This window comes from Protopterus annectens, chromosome 4.part1 (assembly GCF_019279795.1).
Source record: "Protopterus annectens isolate FY-2018-M chromosome 4.part1, PAN1.0, whole genome shotgun sequence".
NCBI lineage: Eukaryota > Metazoa > Chordata > Ceratodontiformes > Protopteridae > Protopterus > Protopterus annectens.
Window position 1 is genome coordinate 40,397,386 of NC_056734.1, and position 12,701 is coordinate 40,410,086.

Below are 12,701 nucleotides of genomic sequence, written 5' to 3' on the forward strand. Positions count from 1 at the left end.
TGGTCACCTGGTGTTAAAAAAGTGTAAGGGGGTGCAAGCATTACTGACAAATAAAATAATACTATGAACTGTAAATGAAACGTATAAAAATAAGAAATACGAGTTGACGGCGTAAGGATCAGCTTATTAAAATCTAAACAAAAGTAATTAGACAAACTAAATGATATGTAAATTATAAACCCCCAATGAAGATGGCTGACGAAGACCATCTAGGAGTAAGTACACTGAATCATCATCTTTTTTTGGCTGTTGCCATTAGGAGTCGCCACAGTGGATCATCCGTTTCCATTTCTTCCTGTCCTCTGCATCTTGCTCTGTCACACCAACCACCTGCATGTCCTCTCTCACCAACTCCATAAACCTTATCTTAGGCCTTCCTCTTTTCCTGTTACCTGGTAGCTTCATCCATAGCATCTTTTTCCCAATATACACAGCATCCTTCCTCAGCACATGTCCAAACCAACGTAATCTTGCCTCTCAGACTTTGTCTTCAAACCTTCCAACTTGGGCTGACCCTCTAATATACTTATTCGTAACCCTGTCCACCATTGTCACACCCAGTGCAAATCTTAACATCTTTAACTATGCCACATCCAGCTCTAACTCCTGCCTTTTTGTCAGTGCCACTGTCTCCAACCCATATAACATAGCTGGTCTCACTACCCTCTTGTAGACCTTCCCTTTCACTCTTACTGGTACTCTTCTGTCACAAATTACTCCTGACACTCTTCTCCACCCACTCCACCCTGCCTGTACTCTCTTCTTCACCTCTCTTTCACACTCACCATTACTCTGAACTATTGATCCCAAGTATTTAAACTCATCCACCTTCACCACCTCTACTCCTTGTATCCTCACCATTTCTATCCTCCCTCTCATTCACACACATATATTCTGTCTTAGTCCTGCTGACCTTCATTCCTCTTCTCTCTAGAGCATATCTCCATCTCTCCAGGGTCTCCTCCACCTGTTCCTTACTCTCACTACAGATCACAATGTCATCTGCAAACATCGTAGTTCACGGGGACTCCTGTCTGATCTTGTCTGTCAACCTGTCCATCACCATTGCAAATAATAAAGAGCTCAGAGCTGATCCTTGATTTAATCCCACCTCCACCTTTAAAGCATCCATCACTCCCACCACAGACCTCACTGCTGTCACACTACCCTCGTACATATCCTGTACCACTCTTACATACTTCTCTGACACTCCCGACTTCCTCATACAATACCACAACTCCTCTCTAGGCACCCTGTCATATGTTTTCTCTAAGTCTACAAAAACACAATGCAACTCCTTCTGACCTTCTCTGTACTTCTCCATCAACACTCTCAGAGCAAGCATCACATCTGTAGTGCTCTTTCCCAGCATTAAACCATACTGCTGATCACTAATCATCACGTCCCTTCTTAACCTAGCTTTCACTACTCTTTCCCATAACTTGATGCTGTGACTGATCAGTTTAATCCCTCTGTAGTTGCTACAGCTCTGCACATCACCCTTATTCTTAAAAATCAGTACCAAAACACTTTTTCTCCATTCTTCAGGCATCCTCTCACTTTCCAAAATTTCATTAAACAATCTGGTTAAAAACTCCACTGTCATTTCACCTAAACACCTCCATTCTTCCACAGGTATGTCATCTGGACCAACAACTTTTCCATCCTTCATCCTCTTCATACACTGAATATATACCTTAAAATCCATTCTGTACTGATTGATTGCTTGAGGTAACTGGTGAACCAAATCCCAAAAATCCTAAAACAAAGAGCAAAAGAATTATACCCAGAAGCTGCATATGATAAATATGTTTGCTAGAATTAAAATGCTTTCATTATCTCTGCCAGTACTGTGCTTGATAAATTTAATAAATTAAATGACTTTTGAAAAACAAACCAATAATGCACATGAGGAAGCTGTGCATGGAAACCATTGTGACATCAGGATGCTGTAATATGTAGGGGAAAATGTACTACTAACCATTGCCTATGAAAAACAGTCCTGGGTATTCACTAAACTCTGTGTAGGCTTAGTGCGAAGCCTACAAGAAATGCATGTGTTAGTGCAATGAGCAGCAGTGCTAATTGTATATGCATGCTGCACATCATGCTTACATAAATACAAGTGCAATGTCATGCCCAGCAGCAGTGTTGCCAGCCAGGAAACTGTGTAGACCAGCATGAACACCTGCAGACAGGCAGACATGTTTACCTATGGGCAAACTAGTTCTGCAGCATTGCATGGACAGCCTCACTGACTACAAGGGTTTAATATATATGGTTCTGCAGGAACACGCTTGTACAACTGTCATGATTTGTCAGTAATCTATAAGGGTAATCAAGCACACCTTCCTCAAAAGCTACTATCATTTGGAGCTGTTAAGAGAGGCACCGTTACACCTGTATTCTAAATTATGATCAATCCTGGCTAGCTGACAGGTTTGCATGGCATACATATGCCGCAATCCACACCTGCATGAATGTAACCCATGTCATCAATGTTGTCAATCAGCTATGTATTTACTGTGTGCATCACAGGAATACATATTGCAAGTGCATCTTGGCGTTATGCACTGTCAACTCATAATGGTTATACATCAAAAAGAATACTTAGGTGTGGCTGATAAGATGCAGGAGCTCCCTGTGGCAAAAGTGATACACTTGAATAAATCATCTCTGGAAGATGTGTTGGGAGATATATGCAAAAGGGTGCATTGTACTCAATTATTAGTGTGATGAAGACTGAGAACAGTGGGTCTAAAATTCCCTTTGATGTAGATTTCCAGCATATACTGAGGAGTTGTGCTACATACAAGGTATTAGTCATCAGTATGTGCACATGCAGGTGGATATTCCACATACTATCTACCTGAGTACACAGATCACATGCTAATTGATCTTCTGTGTTGTCTATATTGTAATTATCTTGTGTATTTGCTTTTATAAAGGAACTAATGTCCCATGACTTGTTCATCTACTGTGTCTCCGTGGCTCTAGCAACAAGCCTTTGTGTTCAATAATACTGTCTGCATTATACCAATACAAATCTTGGATTCAATGATCAGCCACAATTTGCAGTCCTCCACAAAGATGGTTGGACAAAGGATGTGTAAGTTAGTCTTGACTTCTGAGAGTTAAATAATGAACAGGAAAGGGCCTTGCACAGAATCCTGAGGTACGGACCTGGTCACTGGACTCTAGATGGAGATGACTTCACACACTTTAACATTATCTGTCATGTATGTGATCCATTTGTCTACCCACTTGGTGTCATAAATGTTTATGTCCACTTGAGACAGTTTCTTTGTAATATCTGACTGTCAATTTGTGTCACATGCCTTAGCCAGGTTAAGTTATGCAGGAAAATAGTGTTTTCCTCATGCTCTTCTTGACCCTCTTGAACACATCAAACAGATGTAACAGACATGGTGTAGACTTAACAAATCAAGCATGGATTTGTACACAGTCAGGAGATTACCTGTGTCCTTTTTGATAAGGTCCATGATGACTTGTTGGTCTGCATCACAGATGAGGAGAGTCAGGAGTACGGGTCTATAACTCCATGCATCAGGTAATGATCTCCCCTGGTTGGATGGTAACTGTTGCTGTGCACCCTTCTGTGAGAACATAGATTGGAGGCTGTGTTGAATTAGGGATCCAACTGTGTCTAGTAGGTCAGGTTTTAAGTCACCCTATAGGCAACTTGTGATGTTGTCAGGACTTACTGATTTTGTGTTATTAGCCATAGAGATCACACAGATGAGCTGTACTCCTGAGAAAAAATGTCAGGTCATGTTTGCATATATACTTCGGCTGATGGCCAGTGGCAAGAGGGGGATGAAGTGTGAGACAAACTGTTAGGTAGCAAATTGCCTATTTTCTCTGGTTGAATATGGCTGGGGTGCTTTCTTTGTGGAGTCTGCATGTCCTCCCTGTGGTCGCGTGGGTTTCCTCCGGGTGCTCCGGTTTCCTCCCACATCCCAAAGACATGCTGCAGGTGGATTGGACACTCTAAATTGGCCCTAGGTGTGTGTGTGTGTGTGTGTGTGTGTGTGTGTGTGTGTGTGTGTGTGTGTGTGTGTGTGTGTGTGTGTGTGTGTGTGTGTGTGTGTGTGTGCCTTCTGTGGAAGGTTGGGCGCCGGGCTGGCAACTCAACACTGCAAAACTCCACTGCCAATCATGAACGGACAAGGTGATCTGCTGTGGCGACCCTTAACCGGGAAAAGCCGAAAGAAGAAGAAGAAGTATGGTTGGTGGCATCCACAAACAGATCTGTGCTTAGTTATGTAGTCCCCTTAACATTTCACAATTATTGAAATAAATGATTTGCAAAAACACCTCCATACACAGCCTTGGTCATGCATCACATTCCACCCACTGGTACTGTTCACACAGTTCAAATCTTCTCACGAAAAATCAAGAACTAGAATGGAACACACGGTCACCAATACAGCATTTAAATTCACTTTATTCAACCAGCTTCAGTAAAATCCATTAAGCACTTTCATCCCAAATTGCACAGGACTTCTTCAGAACCCTGTGTAATTTGGGATGAAAGTGCTTAATGGATTTTACTGAAGCTGGTTGAATAAAATGAATTTAAGTGCTGTATTTGTGACCGTGTGTTCCATTCTGGTTCACTGTTCACACAGTCACAACTGTAATGATGACACATGATTACATCAATTGCACAGCATATGCCTATATGTATTTCATGGGAAAGCTGTGTTTGAGTGACCTGATCCCATATAAGGACACATTACAAATCAGTTGTTTGTAGCTCATTCAGGAAATTTCCTGACACAAAAGCTAATAGTCACACAATGGTGCTATTGAATGCATCAATAATCCTTGGAAATAGCAACACAACTGTACTTACAATGAATTCCACATTTTTGCAACTGAATCAAAATGTGATATTTTTTGTCTATATCACAGCATTACAACACGTGGAACAAGACTTATGTTTTCAATTTATTTATATATCAGGAAAGTCTGACTTGAAACAAAGCCAATTTTCAGTGGAGGCCCAAGGAGAAACATTCCAGATGCATGTCTTTCTAATGTGGGAGGAAACCAGCGCATCTGGAGAAAACCCACATGAACACAGGGAGGGCATGCAGATTCAACATAGAAGGCACCCCAGCCAAGAATCAAACCAGAAAACCTCTTGTTGTGAGGTGACAATACAACTGCTCCACCACTGTGCCCATGTAATCAGTATGAATTTATACTGATGTCTGTCACACAGCATTTAATGACAGTAGGTAGATGCATGCACACCTATGCCATACTGCAAGTGCCACTGTGATGGTGGAATGAGAACTGTGCAGAATGTTGATCTGCTCCACTAGAACAGCACATGTCCTAATAAGCCAACAATACACATAGAAGTGTGTCATACCATGTCAACAGTTCTCAGGAGGCATATTATGACAGATGTTACAGAAGGAGCATGTAAAGAAATGGCAGCAGCAGCCAACAATACATTAACTCACAGAACAGATCATAATACCCTCTTGTAGCCATACTGTACATCCACACCTCAACAAAGCACATGTCAAAAACATCAATGTTGACATGTAAAACACTCATAAGGTCATAGGATATTATTATGCTGTTGGCCTACATCACATAATATTCTAGCCATTATTATACTATTTAAAATTAACTCCTTATAGCTATGTGATGGAAGATAGTAAGAATATCGTGTGTATGTGTGTATTTGTTGGATTGCATTACAGACTTACACTGTCCATATGGGGCATGTGCACCACATGATGACAGATTTAGCAATCACACATGGAGTGGTCTGGAGATGGCTTGCAGTTGCTTATGGAAGTATTCAGCTGCATGATGTGTGTATGCATATTTGACATGAGGATATCATGTGACCAGAGGAAAAAAGAGGATAGTGGATGCATGAGGCTATTTTAAAGGTTCTCCTAAGTGGCAATGAAATGAAGAGTGATTCCAAAGATCATGCAGTGACCATAATGTACCACCAACCACACATACACAGCAGTAGACTAAACCTGATTTAAAGTGTAGGTATAGAAGATGAATGCCATGTGATATAACAATAGCACCACCACATATGTCTGACTTTAACAATGTCACATTGCAGTTTATGGAGTATGATAGCCTCACTGTATGCTAAGAAGACCATGTTGAGAGGAGTGTCTGACTTGGATGTGGATTCATATCTCTGTGTAAACTTGTCTAAAAAGTAATATTTGGATATATACCCACTCAAGTTGTCTGCTGTCAGATTAGAACCTCTATATATCTCTCAGTAAAGTGGCATATGAACACAGTATTTAATGTTACTGCCACAGTACAGTCTTGTCTTGAAAGCTGTCAGAGTGCATGCTTTGCAGGATGACATCATCAGTGTATGTTAAAAGATGTTTAGAGAAGTGTCTAACATAGCTGTGGACTCACATGTCATTCTAAAATTGTCATTATACCAATTGTTGAATGCACACACAAACCAAATGACTGTGGTGAGAGCAGAACCCTACCTAACTATATACAGAGGACAGTACTTAACACAAGCACCACATCACAAGTCTGGCTTTTATAGTGTCAGACAACACTTTATAGCTGATGATATCAGCAGTGTCTGGTGGGAAGATGGTAGTAGAAGTATCTCACATGCTGGTCCAAAATAGTCTCTTCAAAGTCAACCAAGTGAACACAAACACACACATACACAAACACCAGTTGACTGCAGTGAGAATAGAACCCTTACTTAACTATATACAGAGCACAGTACTTAATGCAATCATCATGACAAAAGTCAGACTTTATAGTGCTGCTGAACAATTCATAATGGATGACAGCATCACTGGATGTTTGGGAGAAGATGTTGGGTGGCCTGTCTAAATCGCTGGTTAGCCATGTATCACTATCAAAGTTATTTGCTCATGATGGGATTGGATTGCTGACAGTAAGATACACACTTATGGTCTTCTGACTGCACACACACACACACACACACACACACACACACACACACACACACACACACACACACACGCACACGCACACACACACACACACGCACACGCACACACGCACACACACACCAGTTGACTACAGTGAGAATAGAATCCCTACCTAACTATCCACAAAGGGCAGTACTTAACACAGGTACCATATCCCAAGTCTTGCTTTTATGGTGTTAGACCACACTTTACAGCTGATGGCATCAACAATGTCTGGTGAAAAGAAAATGGTGGTAGTAGTAGTATCTCACATGCTGGTCTAAAATGATCTCATGAATGTCAACCAAATAAACACAAACCAATTGACTGCAGTGAGAGTAGCACCCCTACCAAACTATTTACAAAGCACAGTATTTAAAACAAGCACCACAATACAAGTCTGGCTTTTATAGTCTCAGACAACACTTTATAGCTGATGACATCAGCAGTGCCTGATGAGAAGAATATGGTAGTAGGAGTGTCTCACATGCTGGTTTGAAAATGGTCTCTTGAATGTCAACCAAATAAATACAAGCAAACACACACATCAGTTGACTGCAGTGAGAGTAGATCCCCTACCTATATACAGAGTGCAGCACATACCACAAAGGCTACATAATAAGTCTGAACTTTAAAGTGCTACTGGCCAATTTATAGTGGATGACATCCTCAATGGATGTTTCAGAGAAGAAGTTGGGGTGCCTGTATGAAATTACTGGTTAGCCATGTACAACTATCAAAATTATTTGTTCATTATGGAACTGAATTGCTGACAGTAAGATAGATACTTATGCTTTTCTGACTACACACACACACACACACACACACACACACACACACACACACACACACACACACACACACACACACACACACACACACACACACCCACACACACACACACACACACCAGTTGACTGCAATGAGATTAGCACCCCCACCTTACTAAGTACACCAGCTAAGAAGCTTCTTCAGACAAGAAAAAAGTGCCAATAAACACAATTTAAATCATTCAATGCTAATGCCATGATGTCATTTCCTTGACAACAAAGGCAAACAGTTTCTATTTAAACACATACGTATACAACAACCAAATAAAATATATATTATAAAACATCTCTAATAAATATATATCTATCAAAAATAGTAAAACTATTAAAAACATCTAACAGCATATAGCACATACCTAAAATGTAAAAAGGTTTGCTAGTGTGTATAAAGGGATAAACCTAAATACAAAGGTGAACGTAACAAATTAAATAAAAATGTGAATTAGATTTTAGACAGTTTTTTGAAAATGTTAAGTGGTTTGACAACCAAAGTAACATTTCACGTGACCAAAGAACAGCCTTGAGCTTCCCATTAGGGTTATTAAACCAGACAAGGGTGGGGGTCTAGTCATTTTGATAAGGATGACTATAGAATGCTAACTGTATTGAACTCCCCGCCTACAAATTTCATCTTTAAATGAATGAGATGACAATACAACAGGATTAAGGGTTATTTAGGGATTTGTTTATTGAGGTAGGATTGGGACACTTTCAACTTCATAAACATTTCCTTCCCAAGGGTCCCAGTTATGTTTGGGATCCCTATTATTCAAAAAACCTCTGATCCACCAATGCATGCCTTAGTGTTGGGAGAGATGTTCAATCACCCAGAGTTGTTGATTATATTATTTCTAAATATCTCAGTTTAATACCTCAAATTTGTAAAGACTCTTGGTCTTTCTTGAAGTCTATAAATGACATTCCATTTGATTCCATACCACACCAAGAGGCAGTGGAATGGGTTGAGCTAATGTTGCTACAAGATGAGATTGCTGTTGTTACACTTCTTTTGGACATTATTCTGTCTTACAACTGCCATTACTTTTGGGAAAAATCTTATTAAGTTTTACACACGCTGTCTAGATGACGTGTTTGTATTTATTCAGGGAGATGAAGATGTTGCTGTAGATTTGATTAATTACATGACTGAATCATCTACATTTTTAAAATTCACTTACCATTTTTCAAATAGTGAAATTGACTACCTTGATGTTAAATTGGTTAAAGACCTTTTTAACAACCGACTCCTGTCCAGTATTTTTAGGAAGCCTACTTTTCTAGTAACCATCCTTGGAAACAGAGGAGGTCGATTGTTAAAGGTCAGTTGGTTAGAGCATTCCGTATGTGTAACACCTTAGTGGCCTTTGAACATGAGTGTTCTACCCTGAAAAATATGTTTCTTAACAGGGGGTACCCAATTGAGTTAATAGATAAAGAGATAATGGATTTTACCAACCTCTCCTCCAGGGTAGTAAACTGACCACTACTGGCATTGTGGATGGAACTTGAATTTAATCAACATGAAACCAGTTGTTCTGTACCTCTCCAACTTCTGTCACGTCGTGATTTCAAGGCTAGTTTGATCATTACACACACAACAGACATGTAATGGTTATTGTTTCTATTGTTAAGAAGAACTTTTTTTTTTTTTAAAAATGCCTTTCTATCTGACATTTTTTTTCAAACAATACCCCCATCGAGACAAACTGGAAGATTAGTTGTGACACTAAGTCTGTGGTTTATATTGCGTTCTGTAATTGTTGCCCTGCATTTTATGTTCGTGTTTACCAGCATAATTATGCTATAAAAATAAAAAATGTGATAATGCCCTTCGAAACATATTTTAGATCATGCTGGGCATATCTTTCACTTTATGGGCATCAACTGGAATGGCAACTTCTATTAGATGCTTTTCAATATTTCTGTTGCTTTAAAATATAAGTTATCTTAGATACCTACAGTTATTTTTATTTAATTTGTTAGGTTCACCTTTGTATTTAGGTTTAATAGATATATATTTATTAGAGATGTTTTATAATATATATTTTATTTGGTTGTTGTAAATAGAAACTGTTTGCCTTTGTTGTCAATTTAAATTTTGTTTACCTTGGTTCACTAGTTTTGCTTTTTGTTCATTTCCATAAGTACACCAGCTAGAAAACTCAGCACATAAGGCAGGCACAAAAGCACAAGTCTGACTTGCTGTTGTACAATGTTCAGTGGATAACATCCTCATTGGATATTTGCGAGGAGATGTTTAAAGCTTACAGGAGATGGCAGGGTAACCATGTATAGCTGTCAAGATATTAGTTCTGCATGGGACCAGATTGATGGTAGTAGGCTGCAGACTGATGTTCCTCTGATTATGCATGCACACTTATACATACATAGAGACACACCAATAATGTTGCTTCTGTGGTAATTTAACACACATGGAAACATTTTACTTCCATCTGCAAAACACAGTGTTTAATGACTGCAATACCCCTGAAGTATGTTTTTGGCTTTTCATAGTGGTCTTTATAGATGGTGTCATCATCATTATATGATGCGGATAACATATCCTGTTATGACAGTGGTGTGCAAAGGGTGAATGTACTATTTCCTGTTCTGTGTCCAGTGTGCAGGTACACTTTAAGAGTCAACTTGCCAAACTAGATGTAAAAAGCTTTCAGGAATGCATGTAGCTGAAATAAGACATACACAGCTTTTTCCCAGTGTGTTGTGTACATTACATACTTAAATTGTCACATACAGACAATTTTTTGTGATCATATTTCTGTGTTCATATTTGTGAAGAATTGCTGTCCACATTAATACATATATAAGACTATCTGAATGTCTATTCCCATTACAAACGTGGACATGGTATGAAACAATATACTTTTGTTATTTATTTCTGTACTGTATTTGACATTTGGGAGCAGGGGCAGACACATCAAATTTCAAGTGCATGGATGCAGGTAAGACATGACTGAGTGTAAATATGTTCAGTCAATAAAAGGTGTGCCTTTCCTTTGGTTGTATATTTATATGGATTTTAATGGGATGAAGACTAACTGGGCAGTAAACATAGCTACTACATGCTAATGAGCACTTTCCATAGCACACTGCCAAGCAGCTGGTTTGCACGATTGATGGCAAAGTATTTGTGCATGTGAGATACACATTTAAAGACTTCTACTTGAACTTGAGAAGTACTTATCCATTCTTGGTATGGCAGACACAGCTAACAGTTACTATGGTATTCATAACTAGTTCATATAAAAATGCTGTGTCATCAGACCTCCCAACCATCCTGAATTACTCAGTTTTTACCGAGTTTTGGGGTCCAAAACATGGGGTGCCACAATTCCCGAGTGGCACCCCTTCATTTCCGATTTCCCAGGCTGTGTTTTTGAAATCTGCCCCCCACCCGGCTTTTTGAGCTGACATCATCGCGTGCGCGATGACATCAGCTCTGTGAAACGGCCTGCCAACCTGTCAGAATTGAGCTCAGCTAGCTCAAACAATAACGTGTGTGCGTGCATTTCTGGTGCCTAGCTGCCGTAAGTGAGAATGGAACATGAGAAACAAGCTGGGGAATGGTGGAACTTTGCTGCTGTGAGTGAGCTGAGCTGGGAATGAGCTGCTGCAAGTGAGATGAGATGGGAATAAGCTGCCGAGAGCGAGCGAATGGAGCTGGGTAAAACAAGCAAATGGAACTTGTGCATAGAAAATGAACTTAGCTGCTGAGAGAGATGAGGAAAGTGTGTGTGTGTGTGTGTGTGTGTGTGTGTGTGTGTGTGTGTGTGTGTGTGTGTGTGTGTGTGTGTGTGTGTGTGTGTGTGTGTGTGTGTGTGTGTGTGTGTGTGTGTGTGTGTGTGTGGGTGTGTGTGTGTGTGTGTGTGTGTGTGTGTGTGTGTGTGTGTGTGTGTGTGTGTGAGAGAGACAAGGAACTTTGAACTTAGCTGCTGAGAGAGAGAGAGACAAGGAAAGTGTGTGAGACAAGGAACTTAGCTGTTGAGAGATGAGACAAGGAACTCTTGACTTAGCTGCTGAGAGAGACGATGAGACAAGGAACTTTGAACTTAGCTGCCCCCATTCCTTATCAGATCTGTCTCTGTTGTGGGATCTTTCCTGAGCATAGGTTACCTGCAGTGTAGTTGGGTGCTCAGTTCACGTACTATGAGCTAGTCCTAGATTTCATAGCTTTTGTTATTTATAAGATTCATGTGCCTATACTCTGTGTCAACATTTTGCTTCTAATTTAAGTGCTTACTGCATTTAGTTTCACTGTTTTTACTTAAAAGAGGGAAAAGTGGCTAGTCCTTCTGACTTCAGCTAGAAAATGCAAAGAGAACATTTTTATTAGACCCTTGCTATGTTTTTCAGTATATTTTATTTACTTATTAATATTATTCTTATTCTTTGTAGATCATTTTTGCATGGCAGTAATCTAAAACACTGACCGGCAAGGCTGGTTAATTAGAAATTTTCTAACTTGGTCATTCTTTACCTTTGCCTTTCTTACATTCATTTTATCGTATATTTTCCCTTTCTTTGATAACCTCTTTCTCTGTTGTCAGTAACCTGCAAATGCAGTCACTTCTGTATGCTAGAGTGATTCCTTAATCAATTCCTACTTTTTCTCACTATACTTTGCAGCATAGTCCCACAATAGGCTGGGGTTACATCAGCAAGCTAATCATTACTATAATTTACAACTTACGTAACACCTCTGAAGTGATGTGGCATGAAGAAAAAGGAAAATGTTCACAGCAATCAGTTTACTTACAAGTACAAATTTGTGAAAAGCTGAGGTACTGGAAGCTATAGCGACATTGTTGTGGACTTTTTAAGTGTTTTTTATGACTTAACTATATTATGCAACAGTTAATTG